Genomic DNA, 24,712 nt, shown 5'->3' with positions numbered 1-24,712 from the left:
TTTTCTCAGACTTTCAGACTTACGAGTCACAGTCACATTTCGATGCAAAACAGAAACGCATACTCACCGCACACGTGTGAGCAATGTCGCAGCACGTGTCGGGAGATGCAGGCACGCTCGCCAGTAATGCGCTGCACATGTAAGAAATGTATAGTCCGTGACATTAATTATCCTGTTTTAGAGTACCCAATACTCGTGGGAACAAACTCAAACAACTCGACGTTAATCAATATCGTAATTTTTCGAGATTCAACGTGCGCAATCTCACGATCAAAATGTATATCCATTAAAAGTATATTGTACGTCGCATAACATTATAATTTAAATGAAAGAAGAAAATAAACCATTGTCCACGATAGATTCTATTAATTATCAACAAGTTAACATAAACAATTGTTAAAACCATACTTTTATGCGCTACATAAAGCGTATAATGTATTCTATGAGTTTCTGCACTTTGTAGTTATGACGTAATAAAAATATATTACATCATGTATGTGTGCCAATGAATTCAAATTACCTCTTCCACATTCGTAACACGCGATCGTCTTGTTTGGCACTCGTCTATGATGTCTTAGTCCAGATATATACCTTCTATAATCGATAACACCACGGACGTTGTAAATTTAAACCCGTACTTAATCTCGTAAAACATGAACGTAGGAGGCCACTTTGAGCGCATGTGTATGTGCATTAACTTCCGCGATAATATTAACTTCCGCGATTTGCATATACGATCCACGAGATCTTCCACTTGAAGGAGCAGCGCGGATAATTATTATCGATATTCGCGGATTCGCGGGGTCACGGTGTAATAAAAGTATCTCTCAAGGATGAAAAATAATATATCCATATTAACATTTCTTTAATGAATTGCTTATCTATAAAATCTCTCACGCGATTTCGCACAATATTCCCTCGCCTGCGCTTGTCGGGCAAATCTCACAACTCTTTCAGTTCACTTGTGTTACATAAATTGTTCTTTCGATAAAAATAAATCCTAAAATTTATGCATAAAAGATTCTGAATCGGACAAGCCTTTTGCCGCGTGTTACAATTACAGTTGTTTTTCCGCGTACAATATATACACTCCGGGCTTTACTATCGTTCCATCGATATCGTTAATTCACGCGCCATGTGCATCGCCGAGACCGCATCACTGTAAATCTGTTTGTCCAGCCGGGCATGCCGGGCGACGTATAAAACCGTCGCACGACCGCGCGTACGGCAATCAACGAAAAATCGATCAGTCTGGAATTTTATTCTAACGAGCAACGACCCAGGTGCATACACGCGATATTAGAAAATTCCGTTATACGACATCGCGCATTTAACAAGTTTTACGAGAGACGTATTATACGAACGCCTCCAGTATTTTTATGACGCGAGGGTATCCCGTGACGCCTGGACTCGTTTATCACCACCGTTATCGCATTACTGTTCGTTTACGGCGACATAAAGGATATATTCCGCTCAAAGGGAGCGTCGAAGGTTGGCTGGCCAGTTGCATACGACGGGCGACGGCAGGCGTCTCGTCGTATACCTTACGGAGCACGCAGTGTCAGAATCGAGCGAGAAAGAGAGAGAGAGAGAGAGAGAGAGAGAGAGAGAGAGAGAGTCCGCTAACATAAATACGTCCGGGGCAGGTGTTCCGTAGTGATTGCCCGGCTCTGCCACGTCATTAAGCAACTCTGTGAAAGTTACTCGGTCCGAAATAATCGCGAGCCATGAGGTTTAAGGCAAAATAAAAATTACGGGGGAACGCGATTGGAAATTCGTGTCGCGCACTTTACTGGCGCAGTCTTGCCACCTCTTGCGTAACCGCACCGACTGCGGAAGAAACGACGATGGAGCTTTCCGGGGCAGAAGTGCACGGTGGAAGCGAGTACCGCTATCGGATAACGATATTACGTTATAATTTTACGCAAATTTGTATTTCGTGTGAGAACGCGGCGGAGTTTGCGACGAGGAAGGAGCCCGTTAGCCTTATTCCCATGTCGAGACAATGCAGCAATGTAGTGGAAGGATGTTACTTATCCGTCGAGTAATTAACAGTCCGTTTTCTTAACAAACGTAAACATATTGCCGGCGGGCTTCGAGAATACCCCGTGCTGTATGATAGGGAATTTTGGTAGCTCTCGTTTGCAATGTGTTAAGGTACAAAAAGACGATTGATGCAGCTGCAAGATTCGCTGCAAGCAGCACAAGGTTGGGGGACGAGGCAGATTATAGACGATCGGAGAGCCTTAAAGTAGCGTCTACAATGCAGTCCCGATGTTACGAGACGCTGCCACGGACCAATTAAAGAAGAGAAAACATGGTTTTTTTCTTCTTTTCTGATAGGTCCATCGCGGCGTTGTAACATTGTAACGACTGTATTGTAGACGTTCCTTTACTCCGCAAAAGAGGAAAGTATTAGTAGAATAGAGAAGGTGGTGTTATAAGTATCCATTTACATTTTATTCAATAACTCTATTAGTAATCAATGTTTTGTATTAAAATTTAACGATTATATTCATCAAAGTGTTACTTAATAGATTCTAGACTCAAAATCATGGAATATTACTTAAGATATAATTTATAAAAATGTAACTGCATAATGGATCGAAAAGAAACAGGTAATGATAATATAGGCCATCGCAGAAATAAATTTTAAAAATAAGTTTTGCATAAAAAAAGTATCTTGTTATAAAATTATATTTTTTTTTTTAAATAAAATGTTAGAAAAAGTTACAATATAACCACGAAGTTTTAAAAAAGATTGATAGAAGAGATAAATGCTGACTTACAATTAAAAGATAGATTATAAATAAACTGCCAAAATATATACTTTCATAAACTACCAAAATAATATCTCTATGTCTCTGAATGCAGTTCTCTAGAGTGACAACCGATTTATCGAAGAAATATTTCGATATGAAAATCTCGATAGTACCCGTATTGCCAGCATTAATGCTTCTATGCCCACATTAACAACTAGGTCTATGTTATTGTATAACTTTGCATAACTTGAAGGCCAAATAAAAAATTAAATAACAAAAACAAACACTCGAATATACATACATTAATGTAATAATATGCTCAAATTTAAAAATAATGAGAAAGTATGCGTAATTGAATATTAAAATGTATCTTACAAAAGTTTCCAAATGTTCGAAAATAAAAGTGTCTTGTAACAAATGTCAGCTATTATATGTTGGCATATTAGTACCACTACATAACGGCAAATTACTAAATAAATGATTCAATAAGTAATTCATTATCTAATAACGGGAATAATACGGGTACCCATAATATGTACCTACACAGTTCATATTCTCCTCCATATATGTGTGTGTGTAAGTATACGTGCGTGTACACGGAGAAAACGAGTTCTTTGAACTTAATAAATTATATTGTATGCAAACAAATTTAGTTGAAATAGGCCAAACAAATCAATGTTTGAATCAATGAGTACAACCAATAATAGAGTTACTTTTGTCAAATAATAGAGGTTCTTTGAATTATACAATAAAATTTTTATTCAAATGAATAATGTTTTGTATAAGCATATGTTGTTTCAACAAAACAGCTTTTAGCAACTTTCAATCAAATAAATACTAAAGCTAGCGAGTATTAAAACTGAAGAAATCTGTTTCTCTGTGTACTATTTTCCTTTTACACCATTTATATCTACACACATTTTAGCGCATTATTATTTTTTAAATCTATATTAATTGTATTAAAAGTCCAAGCTTGTGAACATCACTAATGCCTCACTTCTTGGAATTTTCGCATACATACACATTTTCCTTTATGTATATAATATCTCATATCTGGAATAAAATTATTGTTATCATCATCATCATCATCATCATCATCAATTCAATGGCGTAACAGTGCAAATAGCGTACAGACTGCTAAAATTCCTTTTGTTTAAATATTTCGTTATAACGTGTACTTTGCAAACTATTCGTATTTCACGTCATCCAATTATAATAAAATAATTGATCGCGTCTGAATATTGACTAGTTATTATTTCGATTATCGACTCAAAAATGCAAGAATCGAAGAAATATAGATGCGCATTCATGAATAATGACCGACAGTGCCAACTACAGAGAAGCGCGCAATGCAAATAAGAATTACATTGGAATAACGGGGCAACGAAAGCTAATAAGAGACTTCATTAAACGAATGGCAGAAAAGCGTATCACGCAGAACGCAAAGAGAAAACTTGAAGAAAAATTGGAGCATGGTAACGGTGTAACCGTTGAAAAATGAAATTTTCAACGCAGATAAAAAGCTGGCTGGTAATTCAGACTGTAGACAAATCATTGTAACAGAATATGTTTTGTTTAATGTAAAAACAACCAAACATTCAATATCAAAACGTTCAATTTTGTGCAATTTGTATGATTTCCCAATGCATGCGTACTTATGTAATTTTCGAATACAATATGCAGCAATTGTTACAGAGCGTTTAATAACGAATAAGCGATTTGAAAAATATCTTTCATACATTTTTTCCACAAACAGTTTTACAACGATTGAGGGACTAACAAATCGCATCAAAGCAAATCGCGTGGAATTTTTAAAATACATTCATTTATAAATTACGTTATAATAAATTCGAGTGAACAAAAATTTTACTTCTCTCGGATAGGGTCCGCTAAAGAGTAATTGAGGAGAAATTTATAAGGGTTTATACATCATGTTAAAAGTCATTAATAATTTAATGGCCTTTCTCGATTCCTGTCAAAATTGCTTCATGTGGTTTAGCAAGTCTGTGGTCTGGCAGTGCCTCAAGTCCTTCAAATATTGTACGGCTACGCAAGAACAGGCCGAACACCCGGCAAACAGGTTTCCTGCAGGCGACGCTATTGTGCGGTAATTTAAATCAGTATGTGCCTTTCGTGTCCGTTCGATAATCGTGAAGATTGTGGATATCGCGGACCGTTTCTTTTACAAAAGCCATCAAACTTCCCGAGACGGCTTAAATTTTGAAATCTAATTTGCGTGGTTCTGTAAACTCCGTATTAATTTTCTTGACACGAATTACATTAATGTCGCAACGTGCAATAAAAAAAAAAAAAATAAAAATAAAAAATGCGCAACAATGTTGTAGTAAAGTTTTTACATTACCACATCAACATGCGATAGATGTTATTCTGCATACAGCATCTAGAGTAAAATTTATCTCATCTTGATATATGTAATAAAACTTTATAACAACATCGCTACATTTTTCACATAAATCATTTTAATAAAAGATGTAGCAATGCGACACCGCTATTGGTTCCTCTACAAATTTACATTTTACCATCATTTAATTTGCATTCTGCCTCCTTCGGGTAGTCAGCCCGGAAAAATTAAAGGATTTATGAATACTTGAGTAACCGATGCAACCAAAGTTAATTTAATGCGACACGCTCGACGAAGTTATCCTGCGACTTTCACTCAACAATGTGGATTTAGTTTCTCGATCACTGTCAGTCCTGAACCGATCGCGCTGAGCGAGATGGAAGAATGTTGGGAGGCATATATGCGGCGGACAGGCGCGAAGAACAGTGGAGAGGATCGCATACCTGTGGAGCAGGTGTTCCACCAAGGACCGGCTTTTCGTTCTCCTTCGCCTCGCGCATACATCTGCACGGTGCTCCTCCGATCAACTGTATTTGCTTACGAATACGACACTCGCGCACAGATTTTCAGAGTACGACAGATATTGAATGTACGCTTCATTCGCTTCAAAAGATTTTCTTGTGTGAAAATCCGATTTTCCCCACCTTTGCATTAAACGCGTCGATAGTTGCAACTGCGGAATCCTCACGATCGTCTCGCGATCGTGGAAAATCGCGTCAAGTTCATCCATTGACTTTTATTCGCATCGCTGAGGCTCACTCTCAACAATTTATAAATCTTCTAGCTTTCTTCAGGTTAATGAGATGAAAGAATACAAATTAAGTGTTGTAGAAAAATAAAATTGTGGATGATCCAACAAACGTAGGAAATCGAAAGGACAAAGAACGAGAAGGACTTTATAAAATAGAGCAACTATTATACAAAATAGAATCGCGGAAAGCGAAGTTAATACATTCGTCGTGTAACTGCTTATAGTTACATCGGATGTCAAAAATTGGAATTCTCTGATAACAAAATATCAATGAAATCGATAGTCAGCCGATAATTAGAATTAAAACACGGTGACCATTGTGAATTCCGGAAACATAACCATCGTTATAACTACGGCACGACATGTGACGAATTCGTTGATTAAATTACATGTTTGCGATTGTACAGACACCCGGAGATTCTGCTGTGCAATTAATCGTCGACAATGAGCGAGGTGGGATCGATACGCGAGGCCGTACGAAACATCCGAGTATTTCGCTTGCGCACGCTAAAATTTACTGCGTTTTAATTACGCTCTCTGCAGTCCCGCGCCAATTGTTCCGGCCAATGCACTACGCTCCGCGACTGTTTATTGCGATAAATCGCCGTAAAATTTGAGTAGAACCGATTATCGATTGTTATAAACGTGTTTCGTCCGTTCCCTGGACAGACTGAGTCGCGTTAGCAACGAAACAAAGTTAATATCACGTTTCCAATTTAGACTAGTGCTCGGAAACACCAGGTGATCAAATAGTTCGAATCTCAAGATCGAACGTCAAATAGTTTGAGCTTGTAAAACTATTTCAACTTACTTTAAATATGAAAATTTAAAATTATTATGGTTCGAACCTAAATCTTTCGACGTACTGTGGAAAAAAAAACTTATGAAAAACTACTTTTTATCTAATACGTTGCCAATCTTCTTACCACCCGAATTGTCTGAATTTTAGACACGACTTAAGGTAAATGTACAGAATTATTCCACTTTAAGAGTAAAGATTAATTTTCGACAGGTTCTTTGAAAAAAAATTAAGTGATGTTAGATAAGACTATGATTTTTTCTAAAGTTACTATTGTAATTTAGCGAAAACGTATATAAAAGTTGAAAATAAACAAAAATTTTTTTATGTGCAAAAGAATTAAGTATGAATGTAAATATTCTGAATTACACCATCAAAATTCTATATTGTTTCGTAAATGCGCCACTAGTGTGTAACCAAATGACGCCATCCTTCTGTGTGTTGGACACCCCTATTAATATATTTTATATTTTACAAAAAACATGTAATTAAATGATAATTTACTATTTTATTATTTTTTACACATATTAATTGTACAAAAATAAAACATTTGTATTATAATTCAAAATTATTTAATTTTATTATTCTACAAATTACATTGTCTTAGTAACAATTTAGGAATAAATTTAGCCATTGACAATTAAAAGTGATAGATTCTCGACATGGATTTTTGGGAACCATGCACATTGCACGAAAAATCACATTATATCCGTTTATTTATTTTGACAGAGTCATTTGATAGACTTTGACGACTGCTTTCCGGTAATGTTTAGACACTTTTAATCAACTGTGTTTTATTACGAGCCCAAAATCAATTGCGGTGGCGTCATTAGGGTCAATGGCACAATTCCGTACATTTACCTTATAGACATTACAAAACGGTCACTGTTTAACTGAAACTGTCCGAACTGTCCAACACTGAAGAAAAAGTCTGGTTATAATTACCAAATGTATAGTGAAACAGTACCGATTAAATATTTTGTCAGCATAACCAACAATAATTTTATTTTTCTAAATGTTTAGTATGTATTATCAAATCTGATATAAATTATTAAATATTTAGAAAAGTAAAACTATTTTTGGTTACATTAACCAAATATTTAATTGATACTATTTCACTATGCATTTAGTAGGTTTTTACCAATCTTTTTTCTCATTGTCAGTGAAAATATTCGAAACGGAAAGATGCTCATTTATTTACTTAAACTATTTAAAATTTAAGCAATAGGTGATTGAATCTTTTAGCTCGCGCTAGAGCTCGAGCTCTAATTTGAAATAGTAACTTCTAGTATTACGGAAAATTGAAAATTTAACCTGCATCAAAAATGCAAGTTTAATTTTTCATTGATATTTAGTAAAAAAATTAAAAACATAAATATTAGTATCAATATAAATTCTAATACATCAAACACTATCACAAATTTATTGTATTATCTTGTGTATGGAGAGAGATTTCCATATAAGATTTCATTTTACTTAAATAAAAAACGAACACTTGGAAGTATTCGTAACTACGAGCTAAACCGCTTTTGCCTTTATTGAATCGAGACATGTCTCTCGGACTTTGCGTTCGTTTTACTACGGACTGAAACAGAAATAGTAACAAGTACACGCGAGTATTGAGTCGTCCATTGAGCCGAGCCGTATTTCCGTACGCGCGCGTATGGTCTCGCGTTAACCGTGCCACAAATGGAAACGGTTTACGAGAAGAAGAGAAAGAAGGCGGGAAACAGGACGTTAACGCAAGACAACGATATGGACCGGCCGTTACCGCCAGGCGACAATTGCGATGCAACAACTGTCGATCGTGACTCGCGTCGCGAGTAATCGAGAAAATAACACGTGGCGATCGATACGCGATACCGCACCGTGTCGGCATCCGTGCAAGTTCTTTCTTCTCTCGTACCTTCATTACTCGCGATATGTCCCGGGCGCTCTTTCACACACAGCCTCTCCTCTTCCTCCTCCTCCTCCTCTTCCTTCTCTTCCTCCTCCACCTCCACCTCTTTCTCGTCCGTCTTGGATACGATCGGCTCCGGGATATCTAGAACGACTTACGGCAGCGTACAACAAAAGGCGGGCGCGTACGTGTACCATAACACAAAAGCCGGAGTGCTGCGGTTTGCGCCACGCCCATTGCTTATACACCATACACCAACTTATACAACGAAGAAGAATATAACGCCGTTTATTGTTAGGGCCCCCGCGCTGGCTCGAGTGTCAAGTCCGTGTTGGCAATGGTGACTTAATTCAAAACGATGAAAGAAAGAATCATTCTTCATATATTGACACAAAGTATACACACATTTATTGTATATTTGAAAAGTGACACGATATAATTATTATTTTTCTACCGTTTTGAATTAACTCGCCACTGTCAACGTGGGCTTGGCGATCGAATCAATAGAAGCTCTCTTTCGGCTTGTGTCCAACGGCAGTGTGACATATAAAGCAGAGATCTTCAAAATGGTCCGTGTCATTAGCGAGTAAATAATCAAGATCGTTCCGCGTCCGCGAAACAGAGCGTTGAGCATTAAAATAATCAAAATTATCGAACAACTTCATATACATAATCGATTAAGTTTTCACCTAACTAAAGTAATCGATTAAAAATTAATAATAAACGTAATCACGATTGATTCAATCGATTATTGAAATAAGTCAAATAACGTTGATTGAAAAAACAATAAATCGTTAATCACTTATTTTTATAATCACATTTCAAGAACTATATTTATATATGCACTTAAAGAATGTGTTTGTCATATCGAAAAGATATTTAAATTATATGTGACTTGATCAGTTATTTTATTTACTGCATTAATCAATGCTATTCAGCTATCAATCAACGCTACAAATTAGTGATAAACGAACGAATTAATAATTAACAGCTAATTTTGTAATCAGCAGTAGTTAATTATTTTCAATCAATCAATGAAATTAATCACAATCACAATACAACAATTTGTTTTAATCGGTTTATTTTATTGACTAAAAATTTAATAAATGCCTAAGATTTATTTCAAGGCAATTATTATAACAAATTTTTAACGCCTATTATAATTAAAAATTAAATTTTTAGTGGTAATTATTAATCAAACAATTGATTAAGTCTCGATACTGATCCGAAGAAATAAGAGTCAATTTGTCATATAAGTATCATTTCATTGAGGTCAACTGATATCACGAAAACCAATGCTGCGATTCGCGCCACGCCCATTGCTTCTCGCGTTATACAACAAAGAACATAATACCGCTTATTATTAACTATTCACCATATAATGTAGTAGAATAGATTGACGTACCTATAGAGCACAATAATTCGCCCTTAATCGAACTTTATCGAGCGCATCGATAGCTAATATATCCATTAACGGATGTAGGATCAAACTTGATTTGTATTTCGATAAGTATAAAATCAAGCTCTCAATCTTGATCAAAATCAACTTAATATGTATCGTATCAGCAAAATGGAGATACATTCGTACAGGAAAAATCATTTTTTCCGAATTTTGTTTACGATGAATAAATCTCGATTATAAACTTTATAAAAGTTTTATTCCTTCGCGACAATCAATTTTTGAAATTATTGATACGCAAATACTGTTTTTCTTCTTTAGATTAAACAATATAAACTTGTGCAGTAATGATCGTTTGGAAAGCACACGAAGAAGGTGAATACTGATTTACAGTGTAAAAAAAATGGATAAAAAGTATTGCATAATTTTCGTAATAAACTTTTCGTCTTGCAGATATCATGTTAGTTTTTTGATATCTTAAAAACTAACGGATTTATGGTTACCAACTTTTCATCACGTTAGCAAGATACAGGCGCGTTTTTGTCTGGAAAATGTTGACGATGTTGCGTGTCGCTGTCTAGAGACTGTCATAAACTGCACGATAACAAATTCGTTTACTGTGGTAAAACCGCGGTCTTCACTATCTCCGTTGTCGCAGAAATGAGGCTCGTTCAAGAGAAGTGTGTGCTCACCGGTAAATATACAGTAAATTATCTAAAACATCCCGGCAACCCTCATATCCTTTCGGGTTTTGCCGTCCTACAGATATCAAGCTCGAGAATAATTGTGTACTTTAGACTTTAGCGAGCAATTTACTGTTCCTCTTCCGCGTGAAGATTAAATTTCCTTAAAGTTTTCCTCAAGTCGGCAAAAACGCGAATTCACTTCAACATCTTGCTCGGCGACGTTTCAGCGTTGAACAACAGGAATATGTCTCGTTGAATAACGAGATCAGCCAGTTTTCTTTTTTTATCAATCGAGTTGTATAAACTCTTCTTCCCGGTTATTCTCGGGCGGAATTATGCGTAGTAATATTGTAAACAATTATACGAAATAAAAAAGAAACAAAAAAATTATAACAAGGCTAAGAGGGGTAAAGTTCAATTAATATATCAAGAAGCTAAGATAGTCAAACGCCAGATCATCGTGCTAATTATCTCTATAATGTATTTCTACAATGTTTAACAAACGTTTTTATCTCCGCATTGGGTCATCGTCAGTGTCGCGCTATTAATAACATACATAAGTAGATTTGAGACGAATGTATATACAAGTTCAGTCGTTGTTGAGGTCGTTGCGTGTTTATAGATTCACATAATACTGTAAGTCGAAAGTGTTGCAGTTAAAGTGAAACATTGTCGATATTCCGAGCGTGGTGATGGAAATAAAAGTATCGTCCATATTTAGTAGCAAATGTGACATATAAGTTCTAACATTAGAATGAAAACAAAGGTACGCGTAAATGTGACTAGAGGAATAGAACGATTTAAATCTGAAATGTTAAACATCGCAAAAATACGTCAGAGGTAATTAGCTTGATCTGGCATTGACATATTTATTGAATTATATGAAATTTTCTCGAATTTCTCAAAGGCTTTGTCGAAATAAGTCCGACATATCGCTAGGTTGCTGTACGATAATTTGCTGCGTCGACATAGTGGAAGGCATGATCTTGCAGACGTTTTCGAACGACGTAAAATCGATCAGGAAGCGTTCATGCAGTCGAAAATCTTCTCGCGAAAGGAACGGCTTCAACAAACAGGATATGAAGTCATAACCTACATCCGTTGTGGCATACGTGTAAGGTAAAAGGTGGAAGATCCAGCGGATTTTATTCAGACGGTATGTCCGTAACGTCAATCTGTTTTCATGTCACGAGCGAAGTCGGTAAATATATTCTGTAAGGCGATGTCGATTAGTTCACCACCTCGGCCATGAATTATGGAGCTTACATAACTTTAATGCGATATAACGCGATGTTACATCGACCGGCTTTAACTCAATGCGTACAATTTCGCCTCACGCAACGCCGAGCGAGAGTAAATTCGCTCTTTTTCCCGCGTGCGCGCCAGTTAAAATATTGCTTCCCTTTATAAAATTGCATATTGCGACCATTTACGGCGCGTTATGTAAAGTAAACCTTCTGCAAAAGAACTATTTCACTGAAGTGTCTAAAAATTTTGTTAGTTACAGATCTGAAAATAATTTGGTTCAACTATCAAAATAATTATGAAGGATGTTCCAGCATGCTGCAAAAAGTTTTGATGTTCTAATTTGAGCGTTCAATCTAATTACATTGATAGTTTAACAAAATTATTTTCAGATCTGTATCCATCTAAACTTTCAGATACTTTAATAAAACCTTTTAATAAAACCCAACACACGTATCTCCAAACTATTGTTAATATGTTTAAGTATTTATGTAAAATTTTAGCATAATTCTCTCATTGGTTTAAAAGTTATTTAATGTTTCGTATACTCTTGTGATTCTTATGTAAAATCGCGTTTCGTCCTACTCATTTGTAAATTTGATGAGAAAGTAACATTACGAATTAAATAAAAGTTCTTACATATACTTATATAACTTTGATAAACTTTTATGCAAAAATTCATTTAAAATTAACTTACTTGTTTAAAAGTTATTTATTTAAAACTGCAGCGGAATATGATCAGAATATTTTCACTGCAAAAATTATTATACACCAAATTTTTCATTTTCTTCTTTGCAGTTGATTGAAAACCAAAATTCGAACATTTGCGATCAAAATGTTTTGTTGATTAGAAAAAAAGAATAAACCTATAAGAAGCCTTCAGATTTCAAAATAAATTTTAGCTCGTATTGTATGGCCAAAACATTCTTAAAATTCCAAATATAAATACAAATGAGAATCACGAAACACGTGATTACGAGAGTTGGATCAAATTTAGTTGGATTAAATTATTAACCAATTTATTGATTAATAATTCCCTATAAATTATAAACATTATTATTATATATAATTATAAATATAATTTTTTAAATGTGATTACAAATTAATGTGTGATTAACGATCAATTATTTTTCTTAATCAACGGTATTTAATTTATTCTTTCAATAACTTAATAAATCAATCAAAAGAGTGATTATCATTAATTTTTAATCGGTTATGTTTGTTAAGAGAAAATCGATAAATTATACAAAATTGTCAACAATTAATTTTATTAATTGACTACATTCGTTATAATTACATATATTATAGATTATTAATCAATTATTTTAATTAATAAACAAATAAAATGATTAATGCCCAACATTGTTACAAATAATATGACCGTACGATCAAGACACAAATTTTCCTACGTCACGATTTAAAATTGTTTAAAATATACGTGTTCGTTCGTTCTCATAACCTTCCCAAGTAACGATCTAAAGAAAGTCTAGCTTAACAATTTTTCATTTCGGAAGGCCAGATGCTCCGCGGAATGTTGGGCGTTCTCCAGGATAAAGCTATGTAGCTCTCATATTCCGGAAGCCGCCTTTCAGAGAAAGTCGCGGCGCTGTAAAACGAACCACCACCAGGCTCTCAGCCCCTCATAAGTAGCGGTAAAGTCCACCTATCAACAACCCGCCGCGGGTGTTCGTTAACCGTGCGCGCCTGTGTACGTCGAGATAGGAAAAGGATGGTAAATATTATCTACCAGGGGTGAAGAAGAGCACACCGACATTCTCACCGTCGTCTACCCCTCTCATTCAAGTCTGGCGGTATCTTACGATATTAGGGGGGGATCGGAGCATGCGTGCTAGGGATTACTCACTTTCGCCAGGTCGACCACCCCTGGAGCGTATGACGGCGGTAACGTATTTTCGCAGAGCACGCAGTTTACTCTCGTGTTTTCCACGTGATTGAAACGAGCCGTCCTCGCACCGGAAGAATAACGACCGAAACAATTGCCCCTGTACGCTACATTTTAACCGTACTGTTTTCGTTTCCATCGACAAAATCTACAATGCATGAAGAAGTCGTTCCTCGCAGCTCGCCCCGTGCAACGTGCAGAAGTATCAAATTTGCAAAAGATCTTGCGTAATAAAATTCTCCAAGCGACAATATTATCTAGGAATTATCATAAATCATACACAAATCGTACGCAATATAAATCGTATATATACATCAATCTGATTTATAAGGCGATATAAATCAAGATATAAATGATAATAGCCTCGCATATCTTTCAAAGGTAAGCGCTCGCTCGCGTATAAGTTACGCGACAAAAAATAGACGTTTTCGATAAGCGTCTATTCATAAATAGCTCGATTCAGTCCCGGAATTACACGCCTCAGCGAATCGATATATTTGAAAAGAGTTGGCTGCTCCACTCCGCCCGTTTTACGCTACTCCGAGACACGCGAGCGCATTGTAGTGCCGACCCTTGTTCCCGACGGCGCATCTAAAGTGATCAATCAGCGAGAGGTTTCCATGAATGTGCACTCGGCACATTCGCTCAATGTACTTTGCCCCTATATTGCGCGACGGCGCAAGCTAAGCTCACGCCTTCTCGGTTTCTCTTTCTTTCTCTCTCTCTCTCTCTCTCTCTCTCTCTCTCTCTCTTGGTTGCAAGAAAGGAACACGCAACGACGAGATCCGGAGACTGTTTACAGTGACGAAACGTATGCGTCACGGCGGCGCGAGTGGGGTCTAAATCGGGATGAGAGGACAACGGTGCCGTTGTACGCGATTTGGAAACACGCGCTCGGTCTCTCCGCGCCGACCCTCTCTCACACGCCACTTCGAGAGCGTAATAATCCTTCCTGCGGCGAGGCACGTGCGACACGTGTGTATGTACACGGGATAACCCTGTCGCCCGTAGTCTCACGCTCGACAAAAATCCTATCGATCTTAATTACGGTCGATCGACGTCGCGGTCCGCGCCGAATGCGCGAGACGACGCCTCGTCGTAGGCGCGCAAAAAGCGCAACGCAAAAAGTAATGAGACAGTTGGAAATTTAACGGGCGCTCACGTCTCACCGAGAATCAATATTGCGTTGTACGAGTCTCGTTAATGTGGCTCTTTTAATTAAACCTTCCACTGTCAGAAACGTTAAAATCGAGGGACACAATGGTAAGAAAAGCTTACTGAGCTTGTTATTGATGACATCGTTATTTCTCGTGTCAATTCATATAGAAATGTATTTTTTTTATTACACAAAAAAAATATATTTTTTTAATTTTGCTTAACGGTTGAATAAATCGTGATATGAAAAGATAGTATTTTTATTACCATTTGACGTTTCATGTGAAAAATATATCGCATGTGGAATATTCTCTCTATTTTGCAAAATTAAATGAATAACGTGAAGCAAAATAAATGTAATACGTTACTATATATACTTCAACTGATTTCAAGGATGATTTTATTACTCGTTAATTCTTCGAAGATCGTTAAAGTGTTTTATAATAAGCAGATATCGCATGTTACGGTCGCATCTCCACGCGGAAAAATAATTTTGCTATAGTAGCAAAATTGTTCTTGCCATTGCATATTTGTAAGACAAAATTTAGATGACAAGTATAATTTTAGAAATTATTCATTAGTAGAGCGCATTAATTTGTTGTTAAAGCAAAATAATATAATATATTTTTAGCAAATACTTTTGCTGTTACAGCAAAAATATTAATGTTCGTAAAAATGAGCTTATACAGACTTGAATCCGTGATTCAATGAATTTTTTCTCACGGCAGAATAATTTGTAGTTTCAGCAAACTCTTGCAGCTAGCAAGTGGCTGATTCAACAAAAAAGCAGCTTTAAAACTGTAAGATTCTTTAATACGATTGGTTATTGTCCTTGGTTTTTGCCGGATGTGAATGTATAAACCAAGCACATCAAAGAATTTTATAACAGTTACAAAGCCGCTTTTTCCGCTGAGCGCAACCAATATCAACCGATACTCTTAACTAATCTCTTTGCTATCTATGTAATAACTGACGGCTTTTGCTACAGCAGCGTAAAATTTGCTATGCTAGCAAATTATTTTTCTCTGTGTCGAAACAGAAATCCACTTCAATTGGGACTTTAAAATAAATTGTGCTAAAATAATTAAGATTTTAACTTTCTAATAATATCACTATGTCCAAAGTCGGGACACGAGACGTCTTAAAGAGAGTTTGACGAGGTAGGCTTAACCCAATAAAAGCCACAAAGTTTTATTAGGTTAGGCTCACTAAAAAAAAACGTTCTTAAAAAATTTACCTACAAACACCGATTCAATGAACTTATTTCTTCGATTTTTTAAAGAATAAAAGAAATGTTAACTTAATTTAGTTTTGTTTCAATTTTCATCTTTCTTCAAATACTAATTGTAGTAAAACAAAAACTCCATTTTTTATTATTTTTAGCAATTTACAAAAAAATCTGTAATATAACAAACATTGTAAAACATCATACGTGATAGAATTATTTTTTTGCAATAATATGAATTGAATAAAAAACAAAGTCGATTTATCCTCTACAGATATATGTATGTCTATTGTTAATCAATAATAGATATTAATTAATTAATTAAATTGAAATTAATTCATAATGGCAATATCAATTAAATAGCAAATTTTGTTAATCATTAGTGGACTATAAAAAGTTAAAACGCATAAAATTCGGAAAAATTCACTGAGCTGATCTTTAAAAAAAATCCCGCTTTTTTCAAACCTTGACCTAGAAATTTTTTTAGACACCATATCATAAAACATTTTAAAGATGTGTTTAAAACATTTTAAGTCCCGATTTTGGACACGTGTGAGATACGTTTCATGTACGTTGTGTTTATCTTATATCTGGAATTTATTGCACGCCCGACCCTTTGTGAGCGAATTAAATGACTCAGATCAACCGCGAACTCAGTCATATGATGAACATTTCGTAATCGGATATGCTCCGAGCGTTCGTCGAATATATCTGCAGTTACGGCATTTCGCGCAATATTCTCTTCACGAAATTAAACTTGGCTTCAAAATAAAATAAAAAATTGATATCGTCGCAGACGTAATACTTTGAAAAAACATTTGCATGGTTTATCACGTACGTGAGCGCTAAGCAAACATTTCTTGCGCCAAATAAATTCAAAAATGTAAACAGGCGCGTGTAGACCGCTCGACGCCAGATGGGTTCACTGCACTCTACATTTCGTCAATATTTTTGTATTGTCCCATGAGACCCCGTAGATCCCACATACAGTTGTTCGATCCGCCTGCTACTGATGCACGAATTTATCTAACGTTACGCAGAAAATCTCGCGTATCTCGGCAAAAATTTTCAAACATCGAAACTCCGGTGAAAAATTTATTCAAAATCTTTTATGAATTAAATTTGTAAAATTAAATATATATAATCGGAGAGGTAAACCGCTGACATAAAAAAAATGTCGTAATACTTTATAGCCAATAAAACATAATATTTAAATATTATACAGAAATCTTTTTCATGTGCCGTTACGTAATACTGTCATATTTAAAAATTTCTAAAAGACTTTTAAAAGACATCTTAAAAGATATTTTTCGAGATATTTGTCGAACAAGATGTTCATTAGATTTTTGAAAGATATCTTCAATTTTCTTCACAGATATCTGAAATGACATCTCAAAGTATTGCACAAGATCTTCTAAAATTAAAAAAAATTTTTTTGTTTATGTGGAATGTTACTATTTTTTAATTAATATTTTTTAAAACAATCAGATTCTGCTTATTAAAATTTGATGTTATTAATAATTATTATTGTCAATAATTCGCTCAAACTCTCAACAAGTTGATCATTTGGGCAGTATTAACTAGGGTTGGACATTTACGCATAAAATATAAATAATCTATATAACGCGTATGCAACGTAAACTTTATGTAAACTCTTTTACGTACACAGAAAAAAATTTATTATTAAATCAATCTTTATTTCATACATAAGCAAAGATATAAAATCTTCTTAAAAGAATTTATAATCTTAAACAGACATAATTTGCTTACATCAAGAACATTTTTCTCTTCATGTAAGCAAATCGTGTCTGTTTAAAATTATAAATTTTTCGAAGAAGATTTGTATTCTTGCTTATATATGAAACAAAGATTGTTGATTTGATATTAATTTTTTTTCTGTGTACATCTACGTAAACAGTATACTATGGATTATAAAAAATTCAGATTTCATCAGAAATTGTGACAATGATAGTGCGTTTGTTTATTTTTAATAACATATATTTTTATTGTATCGATACTAAAGATACATTGACAATTTTAACTTTTGTATACTATATATATACTTTTTTCTATGTGATAGAATTTACAAATTTTAATTTACATTGCCTGTATTATCTACAATCTACATGAGAAAGGTTCATGTGAACATACATTGAGAGAAATCTTAATCAAACATCAATTAATTACAATAGTTAAATAGTGATCAAATGAATTTTGTTGTTACTGATACCGAAAACGTTACATTTAACGAACAATTTGATTATAAATTATATAAAAACATTTATTTAGTTAAGGCTACAGACTGTTTGATCAAAACAACTACATATTTAGTAATTAAGATTATAAAATTTATTTGATCACTATTTAATTAAACATTTGGTTCATCTCACCAAATATTTCTCTCAGTGTAGCATAAACAATCCGCAAATCCATGTAGACGTAATCTCGAAATATACGGCACAACCCTGACATTAACCCACTTTGAAAATAGTAACATATAAATTCTTGGTTTAAAACTTTCCGACGGTAATGTATACATGTTATTACATAGCGAATGACTCATGAATGATAGTTCGCTTAAGAAATATTTCTTCTGGAAAATCGAGCGGTAAACCGCAAACTGTACGAACTTGTTCAGTCATTTGTCGTTTTAGTAATACCTATCAATTTCTACTATTGTCCTGAGACCTTGTAGAGTAAAATTCTTCAGCGGTTTACCTGCGGTATGTAACACTGTATATACATATAGAACGACTCCGAGAAACAAGATAATATTTCAACCACAAATTTTATGCATTTAAACTTTGTACCCCTCGAGATTAATTTTTCCTTGATGAATACTTGATACAAAATATTAATATTTATAGCATTCAAAGTTTTATCTTTTCTTTTCTTGATACACTGGAAAAAGTATTTTTTTTATATTCAAGTAAATATATTTATTTTAACATCATTTCCTCGATTTGCTAAGTTCGAAAATTATTTTGTACTAACTAATATTTATTTAAAGAAAATAATATTAAATATTTTGACTTGAATAAAATGCTTTTTCTCAGTGTGGAAGCTTTGATTAATCGAGAGTCATTTTTTCAACCGTAACATTATCGAATCGTTAATATTTTACAAGATTTTTCATAAAGAAAGGAAAACACAGTTTGTAAATTAAACTATTCTAACGCAATAAAATTTTTAATGTCTTAACAAACAGAAAAATATCAATTCTATTGCTAAGGAAAGCGTTTATACAATTTACTTTTTTTCTTCTTGTAAATAACGATTGTCTTCGCCAAATAATATTTTCTGGATAATTATCTCAAAATATAATCACAAGTTGTAAAAAAATTTATTATTTGTATACTAAAAAAAAAAGATTTATATTTTTTCAAAGAATATTATAAAACCGTTTTTAAGAAAAGTCAGAATAAAAAGCAAATTGAATTTTTGTTTTAACTTAATATTCTTGATTCAAGTAATAAATTACTAAGATTTAAAATAATATTTCGAATGAATGTGATGCTTATGATCAACTTATAGATTTGCCGAAATATAAACATGTGAAATATTTAAAATACATAATATTTACTTAATTTAAATACATATTTTTCTGTGTGTGTATTATGTAGAAGTTTATTTTAAGTAAATATTACTCAAGTAAATATTAAGGGTATTTTAAACAGGTTTGGGTAAGTCAATATATTTTATTAACTAAATTAAGTTAAAGTAAAGGCTTATAAAATTAATTTAATTACGTTAAAAGTTACATTAATTAAATTAAGTAAAAAATTAATTTTCAAAAGCAGTATTTATATTTAATTAGAAATTTGCAAGTTTCTACAGTCAGATTACGCAAAAAACAATTATAATATGTGTCATCAAACAAATTTAATATTTTATTTGCAAATTAAGTTTATATGAAATAAATACAATATCGTTTTTCATGAGAAAATGTATTTTTTTCTTTCATAAACTTTTTTCTTTCTCACGCAAATAAATTTTTAACTTGGGGAAAATAGTTGATAAATTAAAGTTTATGTATTTCAAAAATAACTAATTAAAGTTAAAAATTAAATTATTACAAATTAACTTAGTTAAAAGTTATGAACTTTTTAACTTTATTATTAAACTGTGAACTTTTCAACAGGCTTCTATCTAACTCCGATTTTAAGATTACCCTTAAGAAAATGTTCTTTGCAAAGATAACCGTCACTTGCAAGAAGAAATCTAAAATTTTAAGAAATCGCTTCTCTGAGCAGGAGAATAATATTTTTGCCTTCGCGTATAGACACAATTTATTCCAGGAATTTAAAGGAATTTTAAATTCAATCCAAGATACTTGCAATTGAAAGCAAACATCTCCCATTTAAAACTCGACTCCGGATTCATCAAACTGCGATTGTAAAAAAATTAAATGTCTACTGGCACCCTATGTGCCATCTCTAAATTGCAATGTGACGTACCTCTCGAGCGAAGGAATCCCAAAGGCGTCCGCAAAGTCAGGCTCTCGAACGGTGCGCGCGCGAGCACTCTGAAATCACCACCGAGCGAGCGATTCCGATTCCGATTCCGATTCCGATTCCGAATACATCGGCAATAATCCGGCGAGCAACAACAACAACAGCGCGGCGCGGCGCGGCGGGTCGGGTCGCGGTCGCGCGCGTATTTACATTCCGCTATCGTACGACCCGCTATCGGTGCCGAGGGGGACGACGTTGTACGCGAGCCACGATTCACGTGTGCGCGATCACGCCGTTACGCACGCCGTGATACGCGGCCCCTTGTTTCGCAGACGCGGAACAGCGCACTGTTTTCTCTCACTGCACTACCGGGCATGCCACCGTCCTCGGCGTCCGCGCGTCTTCGCCCGGGGAGCGAGAATGATAAATTCGTGATCGAAGTGTCCTGCGGCGAACGATATTGCGATATCGCGCGGCGGCGGTGACGGCGGCGGCGTTTACCTCCTTCCGTTTCCGGTTTCTCAGTGTCACTTTCTTTTCTCTTTCTTTTCGCTCGGGACAACGCGTGCGTAGCGCTCCGAGTCGTGGCCGCTCTGCTCCACGTCGATTGTCGGGAACTCCGGAGCGGAGAGGAACCAGCGCGCGCGCGGATCTCGCGGAGATTCCGCTTCTCGCGCGCGCGACGAAGGACGCCGCTCCGAGTGGGTGGCAAGGGGGGAGGGGGGAGGATCGGTGAAGAACTCGCGTGCGAGCGTGGCGCGATCGTCCCGCGAAATCCACGCGCGAGGTGTCTCACGTTCGCGCGACGTCAGGCACGAAGGGCAACGCCGAGAATCCGTGTGTACGGGGAGCACCGGGCCAGGTGTACCTCGGCGGACGTCCACGCTCGCTCTGAGGGTGCTCCGCGGCCGCGGTCCCGTGCGCATCCGCGCCGCGCATTGCGCACACGTCATTGGCCCGACGGACCGACACCGTTCCCCCCACCATCGACTTCCGAGCCGGCAGGGATTCTCGATTCTCCTCCGACAGGATTCCGCGCGACGCCTAGGGACGCCCGAGGACCGAGGACGCCCCGCGGTATCCGAAGTATTAATTCGGATACTTCGATTTCGATGCTGTTAACGAGCATTGCTTCGGCGTCGATGTCTTGCTTCCGACACTCGGGCGGACACTAATTCTTTTATGAGTCGTAAAAATGAGGCCGCTTATTAATCCCGGTCATCTTGCCGCTCTTTTCGATCTTTATTATTCGATCTCCTAATTTATTGGTATTATCGCGTTTCTTCTGGTACGTATATTTTCTTTAACGTTTCGTGTTTAGCGAGAAATAAAGCAGACACGTGCTTGATATATTTATAACTTTCGGTACTCTTTTATCTTCCCCGGGTTTCCAACTATTCTTATTGAACTTATTTAGTTATTTAGCTAAATGCCGTTATTTCTCAATATGACATACCAGAAAAATATACATGAGCATACGTTTCTTAGAAAATTTTGGAAAGAATTTAAATTTAGCAAATTTGAGAGAGAAAGAGAGAGAGAGAAAATATTTTAAATTATTTTATTTATACATGCTATATCTAAGCAGTAATAAAAAACGTTCCAATAATTTAAATGCATGAACTTTATACATATATATATATAAATTTTAAAAATTTTAATTTTTTTGTAAAAGTATATTAACTCTCCTAAGCACATGACATCAAATAAATAAATTTGTACGATATCATATTAGAAACGTTATATCAACCTTTAAATAAGTGAGGTAAGCCATAGCACAATATTTTTTTTAAATATTTCATCTTTAGTTTGACAACAAAAGTCGTCGATTTTTTTACTTTTCTATTATTGATCACTTAACCAATTGAGGTGACAATGATTCATTTAAATAAATTCACTAAAATTGCATAATTTGATATTGAAGATAAACTTGTGTAAAGATTTAATAAATACTCTTATTCTTTCTTTGCTTTTTTATTATATAGTTTTTTTGGTATATTATTTATTTTGTTTCAATATTTTTCTTCTGTAATTTCAAAAGTCATTTTCTATTAAAAAAAATTATAATTTGAAATAATTATCCGTATTTTTTTATCACTTCTTTTATTTCACAATTAATATTTTGTAATGTTATGATAAAAATTTTAAGTGAATTTTATTTTAATGTATAGTATTGAATTTTTCATGTTTAAACACTTTGTTTTATCTGAGTTTTATATTTTGATAATAACCGACTTTAAAAAATAAAACAAAGAAATGCAAAATTAACCGTGTTTTGGAAACAAAATATAAAAAGTATTGTCCACAAGCCTTTAGATTTTTTTACATTCCTCTATTTGATTAACGTAAATTTAAATATAACATAATATAATAATAAAAAATATAACAATAATAATGACATCTTTTGGGATGTTGTTATCGTCTTACCCATATATTACTTTTAACTATCTACCTATTCAAAGGTTAAATTCATACACATATACATATAAATACACATGTATAATAAAATTAATAAAATAAAATACAAGAAAAAGTGACTTTTCTTGGTCGAAGCAGATCTTAATGTTTTTGTACCAATTATTAAATACATTTTTCAGTTTTAAACCGTTCTATCAAATTCTATTTTATAAAATAATAAGTTTAAAAGAAAGAACATAAAGGAAATATAGGAAAGTGAAGAAAAAAGGAAACAGCGACATAATAAAGTTATTTTTATTAATCGTCTCTCTCTCTCTCTCTCTCTCTTTTTATATCTGTTCAAGTTATTGGAATTATTGGAAGTTTTCTTATTGATTATTACTTAGTTATAGCACATATACGTACACACATATATTTCAGTCAAAACTAACTTGGACGCGCACTGGTTTAATAAATTCATGCGTCTACTGCCGGAATAAAAGCAGTATCGGTGTTTCGTGACAAAAGCCGTCTATAACTATTGAGCGATAAATACTTGAATTCGTAATGTGGGAATATTTCTTATGGCGAGCTCGTAAATGGGAAGCTTTCATTATTGTAGAATTACTTGGGGAGATTTTCCACCGAAAAATATTTTCCCGGCTGTCTAGTTATCCGGACTATTATTCATTCGCCTTCGTCTATTATTCTTCTGTGCCAGACAGCATCGCACGCAAAATGCACGATGCAATATAAATTCATTTAGCAGAGATATTCATTTCTATCTGCTTTGAAATCAAATATATGGATTTTTTTATAAATAGATGCCTTCTTTATAATTAGATCTTTCAAATTATCTTCAAAATCAGAATTTTTTATCTGTCGCTTGACTCTTTCTCGTGCTTACATATATAATTTAGTTATAGGAAGTTAGTAAGTTTTTTCAAACTAATTTCGAAAGCAAAACAAAGGTAGAACTTTTCCATGAATTAATTTCTCAACTTCACTAAACATAGTCCCTAAAGTCAACAATAAATAAATTATTAAAGTTACAATATAAATGTAATATAAAAACAAAGATTTTATATAAATATATTTATATTAAATTTCCGTTTATATACTGCATTCATATTTCTCTCTTATTTAAAAATAAAAAAACACAATTAACGTTGATTTCTTACGTAATGCGTTTTTTGAAATACAAAAATAAATGCAGAAAAAACTGTGTCAGAGAGAGGAGCAAAAAATTTGTACGAAGATATGAGTCGCGATAAGAAAATAATCTAACTTTGAATAAGTTTAAGTAGTTCCACGTTAGCAATGTTGGGAAAGAAGAGCAGACAAATGGGATACATTGCGGAGATGTAGCAGCACCTAAGGCGAGAAAGAAGAAGTAATGTTCATACTATTAACCCGGGGTAGCAGAAGAGTGAGAGAGACCTGAGCTGCTCCAGGATGCTTCGTTGAGCGCCATTACCTCGAGAATAAGAAATAATTGCATGGTACAGAGGGTCAAAGTCGTGAGAGCGACCTGCTGCTTGTGATCCGCCACAATACCAGCGACCTTTAATCTCATCTCGTCCGCCCCTATTTCTCTCCTTCAGTTCGCGACTCATCTATCTTATATCCTTGTGTACTGACCGTAAATACGGAAGCTCCAAACCGATTTTATCG

The 24,712-nt window shown here is 34.7% G+C and overlaps 1 protein-coding gene across 5 annotated transcripts in view; it reads right to left on the bottom strand.

Annotated features, from left to right (window-relative positions):
* LOC105199492 (protein tincar) overlaps positions 1–21,550 on the bottom strand; it is a 164,693-nt gene extending 143,143 nt beyond the window's left edge. For all 5 annotated transcript variants that reach the window (XM_039459147.1, XM_039459148.1, XM_039459149.1 and 2 more), the window contains exon 1: positions 20,645–21,550. The gene's annotated coding sequence lies outside the window, so the exon portion shown is untranslated. The remainder of the gene's footprint in view (positions 1–20,644) is intronic.
* Between the last annotated feature and the right edge of the window lie 3,162 nt (positions 21,551–24,712).

Source organism: Solenopsis invicta, chromosome 16, assembly GCF_016802725.1.
Source record: "Solenopsis invicta isolate M01_SB chromosome 16, UNIL_Sinv_3.0, whole genome shotgun sequence".
NCBI lineage: Eukaryota > Metazoa > Arthropoda > Insecta > Hymenoptera > Formicidae > Solenopsis > Solenopsis invicta.
The sequence above is the reverse complement of the archived record's forward strand: the minus strand, read 5'-3'. Positions and strand labels throughout refer to the sequence as shown.